This window comes from Mauremys reevesii, linkage group 3 (genome assembly GCF_016161935.1).
Source record: "Mauremys reevesii isolate NIE-2019 linkage group 3, ASM1616193v1, whole genome shotgun sequence".
Taxonomy (NCBI): domain Eukaryota; kingdom Metazoa; phylum Chordata; order Testudines; family Geoemydidae; genus Mauremys; species Mauremys reevesii.
In genome coordinates, this window is record NC_052625.1 from 111,152,794 (window position 1) to 111,173,719 (window position 20,926).

The following is a 20,926-nucleotide window of genomic DNA, read 5'->3' on the forward strand; positions in this document are numbered from 1 at the left end:
TTACCAACCTGTTGGTCTTTTGGCCTGTTGGTTCTGTGAGGCAGAAGAAACTTCTGAAAAGGAGCAATCTTAAAGTAGCCGAACAACTTCCATGCTATTCATTAAGTGTAAAACAAAAGCATCATGCAGGTTGTCTGCTAGTAAATGGATTTTTTTCCCCCAGAGAGCTTTATCCTTTAGCTTCCTTAGCTCTTTTCTCACAGAAGTTCACAGGATATGTGAGAAGTGAGCAGCTATAATTTTTTAAAATCTTCTCTGTTTCCCTTTGTTAAATCCTAAATTCTCCCTCTTGACTAGAATTATATTGCAGCTCTGGAGCAGGCTGCCTTTGGATTGTCCCTCTATGGCTGCCCTCCACTCCTCTTTACCTTTGCTTTTTTCATGGCCTGCTGCTCTCTTTTCTCTGGTGGGTGAGGGTCAGAAGTTCAAACACCGACAAATTACAATGTGCTTCAGAAAGGCAATACGTAATGGGAGTATAAGCAACCGTCTTGGCTCCTTAAAGCCCAGCTTATTTCCATGTATAATAAATGCAGCCAAGTTTATTAATACTCTTATCATTACTTAAAGCCCCCTCACTAAATTAATTGTGTGGTTTTGAATCTGAGAACCATCTGTAATATTAAACTAAACAAGCAATATTAGGTTGTTGAATTCTTTTGCTCATGTTTCATTATGATAGTCAGACTCTCTTTCCCAGCTAGTGATGGCTTAAATGGATTATCTCATTGTGAAAAAAATATTTATTCACCAGTTCAAGAGGTTTATTAAAGAATCACATACTGTTCCTCAGACTGACCTCTAACCAGTATGTGTATATCTTCTGTTGGATGTGTTGCGGGATAAAATCAACACTTGAAAAGACATATCACTACATTTGAATCCACATCCAAAACCTGTCTCTTTTTGGGACTTCAAGCGACCCTCTCTTAGCTAAGTGTGCATGTTAAGTTACCCATGTGTTGTAATTTTTTTTTAACGGTAATAAAATATACGAAAAGAAAGTTTATCCTCCCCCGCAATTTAAATTATTTGAACATATTTGAATCTGGCAAGTTTGTGTTAGTGGGCAGGCATGTGGGGTCTTAAAATTGGTGAGCTTTCAAGTGCATTTTTCACTTCCAAGAAACAAGCCACTTGTAGTGTGATTTGGAATGTTCCCCTCCCACCCTCAAAGATGAAAAATGAATAAGGTATTAAATATTTATAGGAAGTTTGCATTTATGGGCTTAACTGAAGACAGTTTCTATGACCCTCTCATTCTCTGCATCCATCTGTAGAGTCTGCAGCTTGTTTTATTAAACATGGAAAAGAAACTACACAAATAAATCCCACTATATAATGATACTTAGTGCTTTTATAATGCCTTTTATCTGAGGATCTCAACAGACTTTGCAAACTTCAGTTACTTCTCTCAGTACACCTGCAAGGTAGATGTTTTAAGCCCATTTGATTATTAAAACTGAAGCACAGCCAGATTAGGTGATTTCGATACAACCATGGCAGCAAGTTATTGGCAGAGCTGAGAATAGATCCCAAAAGGTTTGACTCCCATTCACCTACTCTAAATGCTACCCTTAATGATAAGTAATCAATCAGCTCATTTTTCGTATTGAATAATTTACAACTGTGACCCTAACAGAATCCCAACGCCAGAGGGCAAAGGATTCACTGGTATCTGGTAGTGAGTTTCAGCTGGCCTGACCAGGTCAGTGTATTCCAATTCATTAATGTCATAATCTGTATTTGGTATGTGTCATGCAAGTATCATCGGAAAACTCATAACCCACTGGTCTTTAATATTCTTGCTTGGGATATATACAGTACCATTCTAATATGGAGGAAATGTGGAACTAAAATGTATTTAGTGTGGGTAAACAGGGTTTTCCCAGAGAAAGGACAAGCCAATACCTCCAATCAGGTGTCATCAGAGTCAATTGGCAATCACATGTCAAGTGGCCATTCACTTGCAGTGGAAAGGGCAGAAACAGATTAATTTGCATTATAGCAGTCACCAGGGGTGGAAGAAACCAACATTTAAGACTTTTACATTTAAGAGTTTTTTAAATTTTCTTTGCCACCAGTCTCCATATCTCCTCCCTCACAGCTTGAATGAACTTTCCTTTGGAGGCACTTTTCTGAGGAATCAATTTTAAAGGTTTGCTGGATTTAAAAGAACTTGAGGTTCTTTGCCTCTCTATCTTTCAGCTATGAAGACAAAGGAAGTGGGCATTATGGACTTTGTGGGAGATCCTAACCAAGGGGGTAGTGAGCCATCTTGGTAGAAGGAAGTGTGGTAAGAATCTGACCTTGAATGAAGACTGTAGTTTTGTTAAGTCTTAATGACTAGAAAGTGTTTTCACTTTTATTTCCTTGTAACCATTTCTAACTCTATCCTTTTTACTAGAACTGACTTAAACCCTGTCTCCTTTTATTAATAAACTTGTTTTACATTTCATCTAAACCAACCCAGTGGTTCATTTGAATTGAAACAACTGTTAACTCCAGTTAATGTGGCAAGCTGCTGGGTACTGACTCTTTAAAGGAGCAAATCAATCTTCTTATTCCCCTGAGTGGTCCAGGTAAGGGTTGGATATTACAGAGCACACAGTTTTGGGGAAATTATGGACTGAGAATGTATGTATTGGTGTCACTTGGCTGATGGTAACCAAAGCTGGTGTATATCAGTGTGTGACTGAGGGGTAACAAGCAGGCTGCTGGAATCAGAGTTAATGAATCAGAGTGGCTTAACACAGAGACACACATATTTGTCTGTTGGTGTCCAACCTGTGAGCCACAGCAGCAGAGCATTTAAGGCACCCAGGGTTACCAGGCAGGTGGTAATACAACCCCTCACTAGTCTGGACTGCAACCCAGAATGTGACAACAACAGTTACTGGAAAATAAACCATTTGGTTTTAGACTACTTGCAAACCATGAAACAAACATTGAACTGGGTTCATTATTGTGTCTATGTTTGCATTTCAAATAGAAATCAGACACTGAGGACATAATCTCAGGGTTGCTCTTTGTTGCTCCTTGTCTTCTTTGTGAGGTGCTAAACACAGAACTGGGGTGCTGCTCGCATATGCCGTGGCTGAATGTTAGACATGCTATGGCACTGACTTTAAAAATATTGAAATTAAATAATTGCACCACCCCTTGGTGATAAGTTTCCTGTCACTAGGTCTAAAGTTGCACGGCAAAGGGGTAGTTAGAAAGGCAGTGTGTGAAACACAGGATTACTTCTGCTGGCTCAAAAGCTGATGACAAGTTTGTAATAGCTTCCTAAGAGCTGGGGAGCTCACCTTGCTAACCTTAGCTAGACACAAAGCAAGAGAAAAAACTTGGTGACAGGATAAAGCTACAATTACATACACAACGGGAGCTGAAGGCAGGATCAGTCATGGCGGGGGTGTCTGATTAAATGGAGCCTGAAAATGATCAGCATAATATTTTGCTAGAATATGCAATGGATTTGTGACCACTTGGGACTTCATGATTGTCACTATAGAATTCTGTACACCATTGAGGTAAATGGGAATAAAATTGAAGTTCTTCTGCTCTCACATCAGTCTTCTACTTCTTCTCCTAGCCTCAGTCTCATCTATATGGGGTGGCTCTTTGAGTTCTTCTCCATTCTAGTCTGTCTTAAAGCAATTCCTCAATGTAAAGGACCAGCGTGTAGGTGGGCTGGCCTAGCAGGCACAACTGAGCTGGGGTCTGCATATCAAGGACAGTAGTTGCTCAATAGAAGTCAGAAGAATTGCAAGAGTTGGGGTCAGTATGCAAGAGTTCACCTACCTCTGGGTCTTACAACCCTTCTCTTACCCTCCACTTCCAAGCTTAACACCGTGTTTCCTATATATTCTTCTGATCTTCTTTTAAGATGGACAAACTATCTAAGCCTGAATTTCCTCGGCATTTCTATAATTGGTATCACCTTCACACTTTTCCTGATTTGTTCGTTATGAACACGGTCTATCCTCATAACTCCAAGCGTCCATCTTAATATTTTCATTCCACTACTTGAGTTAAAAGAGCATGTCCTCTAACTGCTAGGAGTATTAGAGCTTCATATCCAACTTGAGAAGGTGTGACAATCTGACCAGTAGAGGGCAACAGATTTAAAATTTTAATTAAAGCTAATGTTAAAAAAAATTATGTAATACATAGGTTGAGAAAAGACTGTCTGTACTTCTGGGTATAGTGATTAGGTTATCAACAAATACAGAGTTTGTTTTTAAAAGTCATATGATACATAGAGTACATAATCAGCAATAACCCAAATTTAGGTGAATAAATTTAACAATTCAGTTTAGATATTAGAATCCGAATACTCAGGTACATCTCTCATGAAAAGTTGTACAGAGAGTTGGTTGTAGAAAGAAAAATATATCAATGAGTGGAGATTGTCCCTCAGTAATTGAAAATTAGGGTAGGTATCCATTTGGAAAATACAATCTATCAGGGAAGTATTTCAGTTACTTTCCTTACTGCACTTCTCATCGGCACTCCAGCTTATCCCTCCTGATATTGCCGATGTCCAGTGATGTGTTCTATGTAGATATCCCTCAACTACCTGATGACGTCCGACACCATGAGTTGCCTCATCAGCCGAGCGTAGTGTTGACCAATTCTGCATTCTCTCAACACTCGCTCATTACTGGGGTCGCAGGCACTCAAGGTTCTACGATCAGCACGAGTGTCTGAACCTGGTAACCCTAGCTCTCAAAGTGTCGGCCAGAGGGGCATATTTTCCCACCTTTCGAGCTTAAGCATCGTGGAAGGCGGGGGTCCTGTTCGCGAAGGGCACTGTGACATCCACCATGATGATCTGCTTCCGGTCCTCATTGGTGATGATGATGTCTGGTTGCAGTTAGCTGTCAGTTCCGGGGATGATTGAGTTCATGGCAACCTTCCCTACAGGTGGCAGGATGGCTCTGACTAGGCAATCTTGGATGATGTTGTGTGGCAGCTGCCAGGTTCTGGAATGGGGCTTGCAGCTACACAATTCATTTGAGAATTGGGTTAAGTAATAGAACCTCAGAACGTGGCAGTGACAGCAGCCAGTGGCATCAGACTGTGATATTAGCAGAGTGAACAGCACTGGTGGCAAAGTGAACAGTGGTAATGGTGAGTCAGTTGCAGAGGTGGCGACAGGTGAGGCATTGCTTGATGCCTTTCCCCACCCTTGGGGTGAGAGGTGAACTTATTTGAACACACCTCTGAACCCTGGATCTCTGCTGACCAAGGACAATAACTGTGAGTGAGGCGCAGGGAAGGAAGAGGGGAGTGGTTTGTTTGTTGGACTTTCACACTGCAAGGTAAGAACCTGAGGTAAAGGAAACTGCCCAATGTATTCAGGGGTATGCTTTGCTCATGGTCCTATGCTTTCAAATCATACTTATGGTGTTTTCCCAAATTAATGCCAGATTCTTTTCCCTCTTCTTATTAAAAGTTTTCTTTACTATACACAGTGTGTGTAAGAGGGAAACATTGTCTCTTAGAGTCACCTGGGGTGGGGTAAATTCCCAGGTTACTGTGTGGGGACTCAAGTGGATTCTGTTTTGTATTGTTCTGATATTGAACCCGTCCCTTGGTGCTGGTGACTCCACCTGGCGGAAGGGTTACAGCTCTATTAACAGAGTGTCTAGGTAACATAGGTTATCTTTTATTGGACCAACTTCTGTTGGTGAGAGGAACAAGCTTTTGAGCCACATAAAGCTCTTCTTCAGGTATGAGAAAGGTATTCAGAGCATCACAGCTAAATGGAAGGTGGAACAGGTTGTTTAGCATAAGCAGTTAGTACATAAGGACCATTCAAGGTAGAGTGGTCCATCAATGCCTCTGCAGTCAATGGACAAAAAGATAGGGTCAGTGGGTTACACAGCTGCACTACATAGTACAGTGTGGTCATTTAGGCTACATAGCTATGGTACTTGAAAGTACCATATATTCCTGGTACTCCTGATCAGTCAATTGCCATTTCTTAAATCATATCAGCAATGAAATAAAGAGCCAATTCCTTCCTTTTACTAGCAGATATCAATGAAAAGACTGCTTGATCTTTGTTCAGTCCTCAGACTATTTGTGCTCCAGAACCTGTGGGATTTAGTTGATTTCAAATTAACTTGTTCTTCTCCCCCTTGCACAAACCCAATCCACTCACTCAGTCCAGCAACCTATTTATATTGAGTAGGTGTGGAATGACTGAGCTGAGCCCAGCCGATTCACATTGTTCATTCAAACCTTTTTTTCAGCAAAAAGGTCTAGTCTTGGAAATTAATTTTTGTTGTGGAAAAATCTTTTTGGGTTTTAATTTATTTCCCCACTTCCTCCCCTTCATTCTTTTTTCCACTTTGCCCCTTTTTAAAAAGGAGGGGAGGGAGAGGGAAAGGGGAGGAAATAAAAGGTTTTTTTCAATTTTCATTTTTAACTGAAAAATCAGAAATTTTCCAAATTTTCACAACACAGCTAGATTTCTTGTTTTTTTTAAATTTTGCAAGCCATGAATGTCAGCTCTCAGTTCTGAACATGAGGAAGTCAGGAATTACAGATGTATGTGCTACCCCTCCACCAGAGGGGCATTTAGGTCCATTTGTTTTCTCCAGTTAAACACAAAAGAAATAAAGATTTTGTGACAGGAGAGTTATTTCACATTGGGAAATAGAATATAAATATACTGTATGAACCAGAACATTTTGTTCTATATATTTTATAGGTGGAGAATTAAGACCTGAATGATTTCTCTTAAAATGAGTACATCCAGGGGCAAAAAATTGTTGACCTTCACATTAGAGAGTGGCCAAATTGACAATTAGCAGGGAATTTCCAGTCACTGTTAGCAAGCTATGTGGCTTTTATTGGGCGCACCTAATGGAAGCTTTTGTAATTGAGATGATTCAGAGAGTTACAGCATATCCCCCAGGCTGATGGCTGAACAAAGTTTGCTTTCACAGAAGGGCTGTCTTCAATGTAATTACAGTCACCCTGCAGGAGGATTCACAGTCTGAGATTTACTCTTCCAATGTGTGTGCGGTACTGCCCATCTTCTGAAGTCATCATGTTCCCTTGTGAAGAAGCCATCTGTGTTTAACTACACAGTTTGTTTGGAGGAAGCTATTTCTAGTCCAGTACACTAAGGAAGATTCCATTAATAGGGCTCTCTGAGTCCATCTGTCTCTCCCAGGGGTGAGGAATAACTTCACTTAGCATTTTGAAAACAGGTGCAAAGTGGTAAAGGAAACTGAAGGAAGAAAATTGAATGAAAAAAGAATTGGAACAGCTCTGTACTTCTCTAGAGAGTGAGGAGTCAGAGGAGGGAGCAAGTGGGGAAGGGACAAAGGTTGTCTTTGTCTGATAAAAGTTAGAAAGTTCAGTGCATTCCAAGTTTTGTCCAAAAATGCTGCCAAATTGTGTAATAAATACATACGGCTTTCAGACCTTCCTCATGCAGGTAAACAAATACCAGACTAGAAAATCTCTTGTATTTGTTTTGCTTTGAAGCTGTTTGCTGTTTTATCAGGGGTCTCATAATTTGAGATTATCTTGATTCTTTTCAAACAGATATCTCATATAAATTTAATAATAGTGTTAGTAACAGTGTCATACAGTCTTGGCTGCCATTGCATTGACCTGAGTGGGTTAAGGACAAGAACATTTGTCACCTTCAAAGCATTCTTTGGGCATAGCGCAGCCATCATTCATTCAGCAGTTTAACCTATTGCACAATGACTTGGAAAGATCAGGCTATTTGGTATACATGAGCTCTTGGGAAACCTTAGCTCCAATAGGTACAAATGTACTACAGGTAAATTCCACCATGCTTACCTTTTGGAATATAACCTTTCCTTCTCAATGATTCCTTTGAATCTCGTCTCTCACACTGCTCTCAAATTGATGACCATTTGGATGAATACTGTGTACACTGCATTATTAGAGATTGTGTGCTTTAATTTGACCCATACCCCTCTATAAATGTACCCTGTGAAGTCATAGCCTAAATGCTTCTAAAAAGAAACAGTATCCCAGTCATATGCAGTATTTTTTGTTTTCAAATACTTGATGATTAGGGACCTAGATTTTTCTATTGCTTGCACTGCCAGTCCTCCACAGCACCTGCTGCTCTGCTGACATGATAGTGTACTCGACAAAATGTTAGGGCAACAGATGAGCAAACCTGTTTGGTTCAATTACAAGAAAAACTGACATGACCCTTCACCCAGAACTAAACCTCAACTTATTTTTCAGGTTAAACAGAGGTCACCTAACTTTTCCATTTTTGTGTGCCTCTCATATTCTTACTTTTTAGCTTAGCCCCAAACCCTTAGTCGCAAAATACAAGTAGTTGTTTTTTGGGGTATTTGTGGCTTTGATACAATGAAGAGTTATGAGCAATTCTTTAAATTTTTATGCCCATTGATGGGCACTGGCAAGCCTAAGTTCTAGACCAAACAGTCTTGGATAAGTTCACTAAGCAACCACACTCTTTATATGATCATCCAAACAGCTAGACTTTTTTACTTTCTCATCATCCTAATCACTAGTTAGGATGAAGATGGTACAGTATATTCAACAACACAACAGGTCCTGTGTACTTGAATGTCTCTTGAACACTAGGAAGCAGTCAAGCTGCTAAGGAAAACTTCCTTTGCAAGATATGAGTGTGTTGTTGTTGTTGTTGATGTTGTTTTTGTTTGTTTTTTAATGTATTGCACTTCAGCTTTTGTCTAAGATTCCCATACAGCAACATCCCTTATATAGTAGAGTTTTGATTATTCATACCTTAGTTTTTGGAAACTTGCTACTATCCTAATCAGATAATGTTCATCCATGAAATTCCTTCAGTTACCTTGATTTCCAAACTTAAGTAGCCTCACCCCCCCCCAAAATATCCAGATAATTGGCTCTGTTCAGTCACTGGAGGGACCTTCTCTTCCAATAGCTTTTTACTATCCTATGAACACCCCTACCTCTTGCAACACACCTGAAGATCTCACAAATTTTAGCTTCTAGCTACCACCCTGCACATGCACACAAACACCACTTTAGCTATGCACTAGGATCACAGTCACACATCACCCAGGTCACAAATGACTCTTTATTAATTATTAAATACCTACATAGATGTGTACAATACTTAATAGCTAGAGTACCCGTATAAAATTATATAAGGCCTCTGTCCCATGAAGCTTACAGTCTATTATACATAGCCAGATTCTGCTCAACTCATGTTGAGCAGACCCACTGATTTCAGAGGAGCTAATCACCAAGTAAGGTAATACTCAATGTGCAAAATGTGCAAGAATTTGGCCCACAAACAGACAGAGAACATCAGTATAAAATGAGGATAAGTGAGGTAACAAAACAGAAAGGAAATACAGGACATCATTACACTGTCTTCCAATTTCAAGTAAATAATATTCTGGAAATAAAATAATGTTTAATTACATAAACATATGTGTATGATTGTATTAATTTGTTCCCCCTCTTTTTATCTCTTCATCAAGGAAGGGAGCAGCCCTGGTTCTGGGAACAACCAACACCAGTTGCTTTCTGTTACACTAATGGAAAGTAACATACATAATAAACGGGAGACAGATCCCATGGTACATCAAGAAACTACTGCTCGAGGGGAAAAATATATTCTCTTCAGCCACCAAAGCTTCTGTCTCACATAATAGATGGGCGTAAAGATGAGAACAAAACAATAGCAGTAAGTATCATAAAGGGGGAAATAAGCAGAGTCCATTTCCCAAAAGAATTAAGGACGAGGAGGTTCTGATTGCAGAGGGATCTGAAATGAAAAGCTGCTTCCGAGGATTGTAGCTATTATTTTCTTTCACTGAGAGAGACCTTCAGCTAGTGTAAACTGTCCTAGATCTATTGAAGTCAGTGTAGCTATGCTGATTTATACCAGATGAAGATATGGCCCAGGATCTCTGAGGATAGCGTTAAAGTAAAGGATTTTTTAGCCTTATGCTCATCAATCGATGCTCGCTATTGAAAACAAAATGCTCTTTTTGTAGTTACCACATAAGACTCCGCTCTGTGAGGTACTAGCAACCTCTGGTAAGATGAAATAAATGAGACTGAAGATACCTGGGCCTTGCAAGAGGTGCTCAGCACCTTGCATGGTCAAGTCACTTAAGAAAGGACTCAGTATGCCCAGGGATTTTATGTTTATGGAAGGGGTGAATTAGGAAGGGTAACAGGGCTGGATTTAGGCCTAATCACAAAGCAGTAAATATTCTAGAGTAACCTAGGAGTTACATCTGCCTTGCAAGCTCTTGAACTTGGGTCAAAGAAAAGAATTTGCACAACCAGACAGAAGAGGGGGTGCCACATGGACTATCCCTAGCAATAAGGACTGCAGGGAGTTCCACTAAATATTTTTGATGTCAGGGAATAATTATTTTTGGTGGGATAGAACTTCTCATTTAAACAACATTTTTTCCTACAGTACTTTCTCAAAACCCAAGGGCTATTTTTGCAAAAAATGAGATTTTTGGCAGCTTCAGAGGTCTTCTCATATTTCTGTCTGTTCTGTTCATACTATAAACAGTATCCTTACAAAACAATTTCTAGACTGCAGTTTCTTCATCAGCCTACTGGAAGAGGAGGGAGAAGAGCTGAGTTTTGTTTAACTTCACATTTACAGACAGAGGTAATCTGTCATTATGTAAAGCTTTGCAAAAGAATCCAAGTCTATGACCTGTGTTATGCTGAAGTTCAGAATAGATGATCTATTGGTCACTTCTGACCTTAAAATATATGAATCTGTTAAAAACAACTCTTATTTAAGCAGTATAAACAGAGTCATCAGATAGAAAGCCAAACAGTTTGCTGGTTAGAATCACAGAATCATAGAAATGCAGGACTGAAAGGAACCTCAATAAGTCATCTAGTCAAGTCCCCTGAACTGAAGCAGGACTCAAGTACTACCTATACCATTCCTGACAGGTGTCTAACCTGTTCTTTAAAACCTCTGATGACGGAGATTCCACAGCCTCCCTAGGTAATCTGGTCCATTGCTTAATTACCTTTACAGTTAGGAAATCGTTCCAAAGTCTAACCTAAATATGCCTTGCTGAAATTTAAGCCCATTACTTCTTATCCTGTCCTCAGTGGATTAAAAAACAATTATCACCCTCCTCTTTATAACAAGATTTTATGTACTTGAAGATTGTTATCATGTTCCCCCTCAGTCTTCTCTTCTCCAGACTAAACAAACCCAGTTTTTTCAGTCTTTTCTCAAAGGTCATGTTTTCTAGACCTATAATAATTTTTGCTGCTCTCTTCTGGACTTTCTCCAGTTTGTCCACATCTTTCACAAAATATGTTGCCCAGAACTGGACACAGTACTTCAGTTGAAGCCTTCTCAATGCTAAATAGAGTGGAAGAATTAACTTCTCATTTTTTGCTTATAGCACTCCTGCTAATAAACAATATTCTGGGATGTGCTTTTTTGGAACAATATTAAATTGTTGACTCATATTTAGTTTGTGATGTATTATAATCCCCAAATCCTTTTCTGCAGTACTCCTTCTTAGGCAGACATTTCCCATTTTGTATTTGTGCAACTGAGTGTTCCTTCCTAAGACTAGTACTTTGCATTTGTCCTTATTGAATTTCATTCTATTTATTTCAGATCATTTCTCCAGTTTGTCAAGATCATGTTGAATTCTAATCTTGTCCTCCAAAGTGCTTGCAACCCTTACCGGTTTGGTATTGTCCACAAACTTTATAAGTGTACTCTCTATGCCATTATCCAAATCATTGATGAAGATATTGAAGAGAACTAGATGCAGGACAAATCTCTGTGGAACCCCGCTTGATATGCCCTTCCAGCTTGAATGTGAACCATTGATAACTAATGGGAGTATGGTTTTGCACTGACCTTTAAGTAGGTTCATCTAGGCTATATTTCCCTAATTTGCTTATGAGAAGGTCATGCGATATAGTATCAAAAGATGTACTAAAGTCAAGATATATCACATCTGCTGTTCCCCCCATCCACAAGGCTTATTACCTTGTCAAAGAAGGATATTGCTTGGTTTGACATGATTTGTCCTTGACAAATCCATGTTGACTGTTACTTATCACCTTATTTTTAGGTGCTTACAAATTGATTATTTGTGCCATTATCTTTCTGGGTATTGAATTTAAGTTGACTGGTCTATAATTCTCTGTGTTTTTCTTATTCCCCTTTTCATAGTTAGACACTATATTTGCCCTTTTCCAGTCCTCTTGGATCTCTCCTATCTTCCATGAGTTCTAAAAGATAATCGCTAATCGCTCAAAGCTCTCTTTAGCCAGTTCCTTAAGTATTTCTAGGATTTATTTCATCAGGCCCTGCCAACTTGAAGACTTCTAACTTGTCTAAGTAATTCATAGCTTGTTCTTTCCCTATTTACGCCTCAGATCCTAGCTCATTTACACATTTCGTTTTGGTGAAAACTGAATAAAAAAAGTCATTTAACACATCAGCCATTGCCACATATTCTGTTATTTTCTTTACCTCCTCATTGAGTAATAGGTCTACTCTATCCTTTGTTCTAATTTATTTGTAACATGTTTTCTTGATATCTTCTATGTGCTCACTTAGTTTAATCTCGTTTAGTGCTTTGGCCTTTCCAATATAGTCTTTACATGCTTGCGGTGCTTTTTTTAAAAGTATATATTCATCCTTTGTAATTTGACCTAGTTCCCACTTTTTTGTGAGTTTCTGGTTGGTGAAGATCTCCTGGTTAAGTCAGGGTGGACTCTTACTAGACTTCCTATCTCTCTTGCGCACTGGGATAGTTCACTCTTGTGCTCTTAATAATGTCTCTTTTAAAAACTACTGCCAACTCTCCTGAACTCTTCTTTTCCTTAGACTTGCTTCCCACAGAATCTTACCTACCAATTCTTTGAGTTTGCTAAAGTCTGCATTCTGGAAGTCCATTGTTTTTATTCTGTTGTTTTCCCTTCTAGCATTTCTTAGATCACTCTGTCATTTCATGATCACTTTCACCCAAGCTGCCTTCCACCTTCAAATTCTCAAACTGTTCCTCCCTACTTGTCAGATCAAATCTAGAACAGCCTCTCCCCTCGCAGCTTTCCCCATCTTCTGTAATAAACAGTTGTCTCCAATGCTTTCCAAGAACATGTTGGTAATCTGTGCCCTGCTGCATTATTTTCCTCACAGATGTCTGGGTAGTTGAAGTCCTCTTTCACAACCAAGTCCTATACTTTGAATAATTTTGTTTGTTTGTTTGTTTGTTTTTAAAGTCTCATCCATGTCATCTTCTTGGTTAAGTAGTCTATAGAAGACCCCTACCATGACATCACCCCTCTTATCCTCACTCTAAGATTTTCAATGGGTCTGCCTCCCACTTCTTTCTCAACCTTAGTATGCAAGTATATACATCTTTGGTATATTGGGTAATAACTCATCTCTTTTTTCCCCACCTGTCCATCCTGAACAAGCTGTACCTTTCTATTCCAATATTCCAGTAATTTGAATTATCCCACCAAGTCTCTGTGATGCCAATTGTTATAAAAGTTATATCCACTAGTATTTCTAGTTCTTCCTGTTTATTCCCCATACTTCTTCCATTAATATACAGACATCTACGATTATTTACTGCTGTACATTTGGACATATGTAATGTAGTAAAATACAAAGGAGGCTGTTTATTTTTCTAATCTTGTTATAACCTCCCCTTTGGATGATTATTGGTAAGGCTACGATTTTGTCATGGACATTTTTAGTAAAAGTCACGGACAGGTCATGGGCAATTAACAAAAATTCACAGAAGCCGTGACCTGTCCTTGACTTTTTTTACTAAAAATGTCCATGACAAAACAGGGAGGGAGGAGGGTCAAGCACCCTGCCCCCGTGGCTGAGAGCTGGGAGGGACCCCCCTCCCTGTGGTGGCCGGGGAGCTGTGGGGAATCCCCTGCTGCCCCAGGACTGGGGTTCTTTGCGGGATTTCCCCTCTCCCACAGGCAGGGAAGCTTCAGGGGTTCCCCTGTCACTTGAAGTGGCTAGGGAGCTGTGGGTGTCCCCCACATCTGTGGGGACTGGAGAGCTGCGGGAGATCCCCCCATGGCAACTGGGGAGCTCCGGAGATCCCCAGAGATTCCCCCACTCCCGGTGGAGGCTGGGAAGCTGCTGGGGATCCGAACTGTCGGGGGATTCCACTCTCCCACCCACCCGCATAGGCTGGGGAGCTGCAGGGGAGCCCCCCCCCCCAGCCACAGGGACTGGGAAACTGCAGGAGGATTCCCCCATTGATGCTGGTGGCAGGGGAGCTTTGGGGGACCCCCAAACCCATGGGGGCTGGGGCTGGGGAGCTGTTGGGGACCCCCACCAATCTGAGAAGCAGGGGTACTCTGCTGCAGGCTGAAGTCATGGAGGTCTGTGGAAATCACAGATTCCGTGACTTCCGGGACCTCTGTGACCAAATTGTAGACTTAATTATCAGGTATCTACTCGGTATAGGTGAACTTCAAAAGAAGATTTGAGCAAACTAGAAAAAATATTGCAATTATTTATTCACTTTCAAAAACGCATTTCAGTTTGACTATATTCACGGCTTTGTTTGCTTTTGATGAACATTCAGTCAATCAAGCTTTGCTACACTGAGATTCAAGGGAAGTGAATGTTATAATTGAACACTAAAATAGTCACTGAAAGCAAATTTCAACTTGCATGTTCTCTTTTAGAATATGAATTTCATGCTGATTAGTTCCATAAGTCATCCAGTCAGAAATCAAAAGAGAATGTGCTCTAATTGTGGTAGGTGGATAAGAAGATAATGGTAATCAGAAATGATGGGGAAGAAAATAACCCCAATGGGTGCATGACTGTCTAATTAAGTTTTTCTAACTTTGGAATTTTTTTCAAATGTGTACAGAACATGGCAGTGGTTCTGGAGGGGAAAAAATTTGTTTGATATAAATCATGACAAAAAGCAGGGATTTGACAAACTGCACCACACTGGAAGTTTTCAAGAATCTAGTAACTTGTAAAAATAAAAATGTTAAGACAAATTGTTTTAACATTCTGACCTCTCCTCCTTGTTATCTGAGGTCAATGAAAGCAACAATGGGCAATCCAGTGTATTACAGAGTTTAATGGAACAGATCCTGTAGGAATGTCAGCCCTCACCGAGTCTATTTTCCGCTAGACCTTGTCACAGTTTTTCAAATTAAACTCTTTTTGTGTTGAAAGGCTTTTTTTGAACATAAGAATGGCCACAGTGGGTCAGATCAACGGTCCATCTAAGCCAGGATCCTGTCTTATGACAGTGGCCAATGCCAGGGACTTCAGAGGGAATGAACAGAAAAGGTAATCATCAAGTGCTCCATCCCCTGTTGTCCACTCCCAGCTTCTTGCAAACAGAGGCTACGGACACCCAGAGCATGGGGATGCATCCCTGAACATCTTAATTGATGGCCATTGATGGAGCTATCCTCCATGAACTTATCTAATTCTTTTTTGAATCCCATAATAGTTTTGGCCTTCACAACATCCCCTGGCAATGAGTTCCACAGATTGACTGTAATATGGAGAAATACTTCCTTTAGTTTGTTTTAAACCTGCTGCCTATTAATTTAATTGAGTGACCCCTGGTTCTTGTGTTATGAGAAGAAGTAAATAGCATTTCCTTATTCACTTTCTCCACATCAGTCACTGTTTTATAGACTTCTATCATATCCCCTCTTTGCCGTCTCTTTTCCAAGCTGAAAAGTCCTAGTCTTTTTAATCTCTCCTCATATGGAAGCTGTTTCATACCCCTAATACTTTTTTTTTTGCCCTGCTCTGTATGTTTTCCAATTCTAATGTTTCTTTTGAGATATGGTGAATCATAGAATCATAGAATATCAGGTTTGGAAGGGACCTCAGGAGGTCATCTAGTCCAACCTCCTGCTCAAAGCAGGACCAATTCCCAACTAAATCATCCCAGCCAGGGCTTTGTCAAGCCTGACCTTAAAAACCTCTAAGGAAGGAGAACCTAAACCCCCCAACTGCAACTTGAGACCATTACTCCTTGTTCTGTCATCTGCTACCACTGAGAACAGTCTAGATCCATCCTCTTTGGGAAAGCAGCTATCAAATCCCCTCATTCTTCTCTAGCTGTTAGCCTTCTTGGCAATAAGGGCACACTGTTGACTCATATCCAGCTTCTCATCCTGTCCCCCCCTGCCCCCCCCCCCCCCATCTCCTCTCCTCTCCTCTTGATGCCCCCCCCTGCCCCCCCTGCCCCCCCCCCCCCCCTCTCTCTGTCCTCTGCTGCCCTCACCACATCCAACCCCTGCTCCTTACTCCCAGCTTGCATTTTCAGGCTTCCTGCGAACATTTGATTCGCGGGAAGCCGGGGAATGGGAGGAGAAGGAGGGCGGAACATTAAGGGGAGATGAGCTGGGGCGGGGCAGACAGCTGCCGGAGCCTGTTAAATTTAAAAGCTTTTTAGAACTGGTTGTCTTGGAACAACCGGTTCTAAAAAGGCTTCTAAATTTAACAACCGGTTCGCGTGAACCGGCGCGAACCGGCTGGAGCTCACCACTGCCCCTAGGTCCTTTTCTGCAGAACTGCTTCCTAGCCATTCAGTCCCTAGTCTGCAACTGTGAATGGGATTCTTCTGTCCTAAGTGCAGGACTCTGCACTTGTCCTTGTTGAACCTCATAAGGTTTCTTTTGGCCTAATCCTCTAATTTGTCTAGGTCCCTCTGTAGCCTATCCCTACCCTCCAGCGTATCTACCACTCCTCCGAGTTTAGTGTCATCTGCAAACTTGCTGAGAGTGCAGTCCATGCCATCCTCCAGATCATTAATGAAGATATTGAACAAAACCGGCCCCAGAACCGACCTTGGGCCACTCCGCTTGAAACTGGCTGCCAACTAGACATGGAGCCATTGATCAGGACCCATTGAGCCCAACGATGTTGCCAGCTTTCTATCCACCTTACAGTCCATTAATCCAGCCCATACTTCTTTAACTTGCCGGCAAGAATAGGGGCAAAGCAGCCCTTTTGTGGCCACTGTAGATGTGTGTAGGATAGAGCAGCCCTTATGTTACTCTAAAATATGCTGAACTAGCCACCAGCAGCCCCCAAATCAGAGATACACTATCCCCAGGCCCTTCCATGAGTGCAGTTCAGATGGACCCATGAATCAGAGACCTTTGCCTAATATCCTGAATTTGATGAAATCCCAGCCAATCAATGGTGTTGTGATTAACTCAAGTGTTTTACACTGTTTGAGGGAGAGCTCTATATCAATCACACAAACTACCTGATTGGAGTAATCAAAGGAGCTATGAGTGTCCCTGATTTGAGCAAAGTGCTGGGTGAACAGACTGTTTCCCTATAAGTACTTTAAAGAATATTTTTCTTCTTCTTTTTAAAAGTGGCAGAGGCATTGGGGACTAAGGGGAATGCGAGAACCAGGGGGGTGTGATGTGAAAGACGAGCCGTCTGAAATGTGAACATCATAAATGCTGGAGTGTCTGGTTATTTGAGCGTCCCTAGCAGTCAAATAATGAACCTTCTTCGTGTTCTGCTTTTCTGGACTTGGCTTACTTAGACAAATTTGCAGGCATTAAGGTCTGTCTGGAACTATTTCCAAGATTTTTTTCCCCCTTTAATTTTCTGCAGCTGAGGCAACCTTATGAGGAGGAAGTTCTGAAGAGAAATATTACCAAATATGTCTCTTCTCTTGCCCATATCTTTTATTTCCACAGGAAAGGAAGGCAGACACTGTTGATGACAAACAGACCAATGAAAATACTGCAGAAGTCATCGTCATTGATACAGAGAGGAGAAGCTTGTCAAGAGTACTTTTCACAGAGTAAGCCACTGTAGGTACCAGGGTGTGTCAGTTACAGGGACACTGTCAGCATGAAACTTTTAGTCAATTTTACCACAGTGACATCAAAGCAGTTTTGTAAAGTGTTCCTTCTCCTGATGATCACCAGCCGCATTTATTTCTACGTTTTCTAATAATGTTTTTCCCCTTTTCTCTCCCCTGTTGCTCTTTGCCACCCAAACAAACTGTCTGGTTTTGACAGCGGGCATCAGTTGCCTGAACTGGATCACTGAGACCCATGCTATGCCGACCTTGCAGGGCCGGCTCCAGGCACCAGTGAAGGAAGCAGGTGCCTGGGTCTGTCCATTATTGGGGCAAGTCTTCAGCGGCTATTTGGCAGTGGGTCCTTCACTCCGTCTCTTCCTCTTCGGCGGCAAATAAATCGTTTTTTTCTTTTTTCCTTTTTTACCTTGTTGCAAGAGCAGGCAAATGGTCTGCTCTTGCTTCCTCCTGCTGCTGCTGCCATTTCCCAGGGCTGGGTGGAGTGAATGTGGAGACAGTGGTGGAAGAGTTCCTGTTCTTTGCAGAAAGATAGCACATAGGAGGGGTATGCCTACACTGCAATAAAACACCTGAGCTGCAGTGGGCTCAGGCACTTCGGGATTGCAGGGCTATAAAACTGCAACAGGGCTATAAAACTGTAGACATCTACTCTGCAGATGTCATAGCCCTGCAGCCCAAGAGTCAGCTGACACTGGCAAGCTGCAGGTGTTTTATTTCAATGTAGACATAGCCATGGAGGCCCCAAGCAGAGATCGATGCCCCATTGTTCTAGGCACTGTATGCACATATAACGGAATGACAATCCCTATCCCAAAGAGCTTACAGTTATATGTTGCCAATTCCTGAGATTTTATCATGTCTCACAATATTTGGTGTTTTTCTCAAAGTTCAGCTCCTGGAGTCACCTGACTACTGGAGACTCTCAGCTTTTGTTGCCAAAAAAAGAAGTAAGTTTCTAGTCCTTATGTTGGTGGAACAAATCTTGAAAATGTGACCTGAGTGCTTGCAGCAGGCAAATAAAAAGAATGTAAAATGGATTTTTTTTTAAAAAAATGTCGGATTTTTAAGCAGATGTCCTGATTTTTTTTACTGCTTGGGGTTTGCAATCTTGTGGTCCTGCCACTCCCCAAGCTATCAATAGAACCAGAGTGTGTGTGTCTGTCCCTGCTGCTCACCGTCTCTCCCAGCGAATTCCTGGCAGGTGAGCACATGCACCACACCACTGCCTGGTGTTTCTCCATGTTTTGCCAGGCTCATAAGAGGTCAGAGGAGAGGGTAGGGGTGGGACCTACACCCACTTTTGCTGCAGCTCAGGGCTACTTTTGCCTCACCGAGGGATTTGGAGAATAAACAGCTTGTCAGTTCTCCCTGCTGCTTCCCATTGTCACTAGTGTGTCTGGCTCTTTGGGGGGAGATGTGGGAAGTGGGAGCTAAAGGCTCCCTCTGTTTTGCCTGGCCCACTGGGGAGATAAGGAACATCCAGGACCAATGGAGAGGGGATGGGATAGCTCTCACTCACCTACCTGGCTGTTAGTGCTTTCCTGGCCCTTGTGCAGTTTCCATTAGTTTTGCTGTACCCCCTTGGCTCACCTTCCATCTCTCTTAGCTCTACAGAAAGTAAAAAAAGCATGTAGGAAGATGTTCTCCCAACTGTTCTTTTGCTCCTCTCTCTATACCCATGCAAGGAAAAGGAGACTCCCCTTATATTACTATCATCCCCTATTTTGCTCTATGACACCTTTGCTTCTTTGTGTAGTTATAGGGGGTGCTCAGTACCTCAGACTCCTAGGGTGCCAGTAGCATTCCAGGTGTATTGTGGTGTGGAGGCAAGCATTGTAGGTGCCACGTAGGCACTAGCCCTGGTGGGTCCCAATAACTACTCAGAAACATGGCTAATTGAAAAGGTATTGTATTAGGGCTGGCAGGAAAGAGAAAGTCTGCAGATATCCTAGCTACAGAGGCTTCAACAGTTACAGCTCAACAGTTACATGCTCCTTGGAGCATCCCAATCAAGAGTGAGATCTCTTCAGGCCTAACGGCTGGGATGCCCTCTTCAGTCCTGTCTATTCCAAGCTAATAGGTTCTTTCAGAGTTCCAAGCAAGGCTGAGTTAGTGTCTCTCACTGGGGCCCCTCTGCACTGGCTCCTTGCCAAGCCACTCTCCTGTAAGTCCCACCCAGACCTGCACCTGGCTAGTCTGTATCATCTGATGTTCAAAGCCTGTTCCAAATGCAGCTCTGCATACAGTTCCTGAGGATTCTTCTTTGCATTCAGTTTTCCATGCTGCCAGGAGGTTGCTGCTTCAGCTTCTCTGCAGCTGTTGGCTTCCAAACAAAGCCCAGCCATTTCCTGATTCAGAACATAACATAAGAACATAAGAAAGGCCGTACCGGGTCAGACCAAAGGTCCATCTAGCCCAGTATCTGTCTACCGACAGTGGCCAATGCCAGGTGCCCCTGAGGGAGTGAACCTAACAGGACCTTTACTTAGACATAAGGAAGGGGATGTGCAGTGGGGAGGGGCCTGATGGGATTTGTAGTCACCTGCTTAGTGGATTTATCAAATTTGTTTTATCCCCAGGTCCCTGAAGAGATTTTAAGGGATAAGGAAGGCACTTGAAGGAGAGAGTGCATAACAGCTGCTAGAGCAGGAGCTAGTCATGTGATCATGCCTATGAATGAGACCAGGAAATGAAACCATCTCTCCACAGAGCCCTGTCCAGTGCAAAAAGCAAACAAACTGAAGAGAGAGGAAAAAATAATCATTGCCTAATCCCTCTCTAATGTTCAGTGATCTGTGCAGTTACTTGTGAAACTTCTGCAATATGGCCAATCCCAAACATCCAAAATGAGTTTCATCCATCATGAAAAATAATACGTTTTGTGTTCTTTTTATTTGCCTTCTGATGTTTGTGGTTTAGGGTTTGTTTTCAAGGTTTTCTCTGCTATACATTTACTTTAAAAACAAAAGCTGATCTCATGTAATAACAGGACTCTAGGAGTTGGGCCTTTCAGACAAGCACCAATTATCACAAAACTCACCATATAAAGGCAAGATGACTGGGTT

At 41.7% G+C, this 20,926-nt stretch overlaps 1 long non-coding RNA gene across 5 annotated transcripts in view; it reads left to right on the plus strand.

Annotated features, from left to right (window-relative positions):
- LOC120401854 overlaps window positions 1–20,707 on the plus strand; it is a 33,678-nt gene extending 12,971 nt beyond the window's left edge. For 3 of the 5 annotated variants that reach the window (XR_005596790.1, XR_005596786.1, XR_005596789.1), the window contains 3 exons: window positions 9,513–9,718; window positions 17,734–17,850; window positions 20,441–20,707. This is a non-coding gene — a long non-coding RNA (uncharacterized LOC120401854). Of the gene's footprint in view, window positions 1–2,208; window positions 2,297–9,512; window positions 9,719–17,733; window positions 17,851–20,440 lie in introns of all 5 variants that reach the window. The other 2 variants (XR_005596788.1, XR_005596787.1) reach the window with 1 other exon arrangement.
- Window positions 20,708–20,926: the final 219 nt, after the last annotated feature.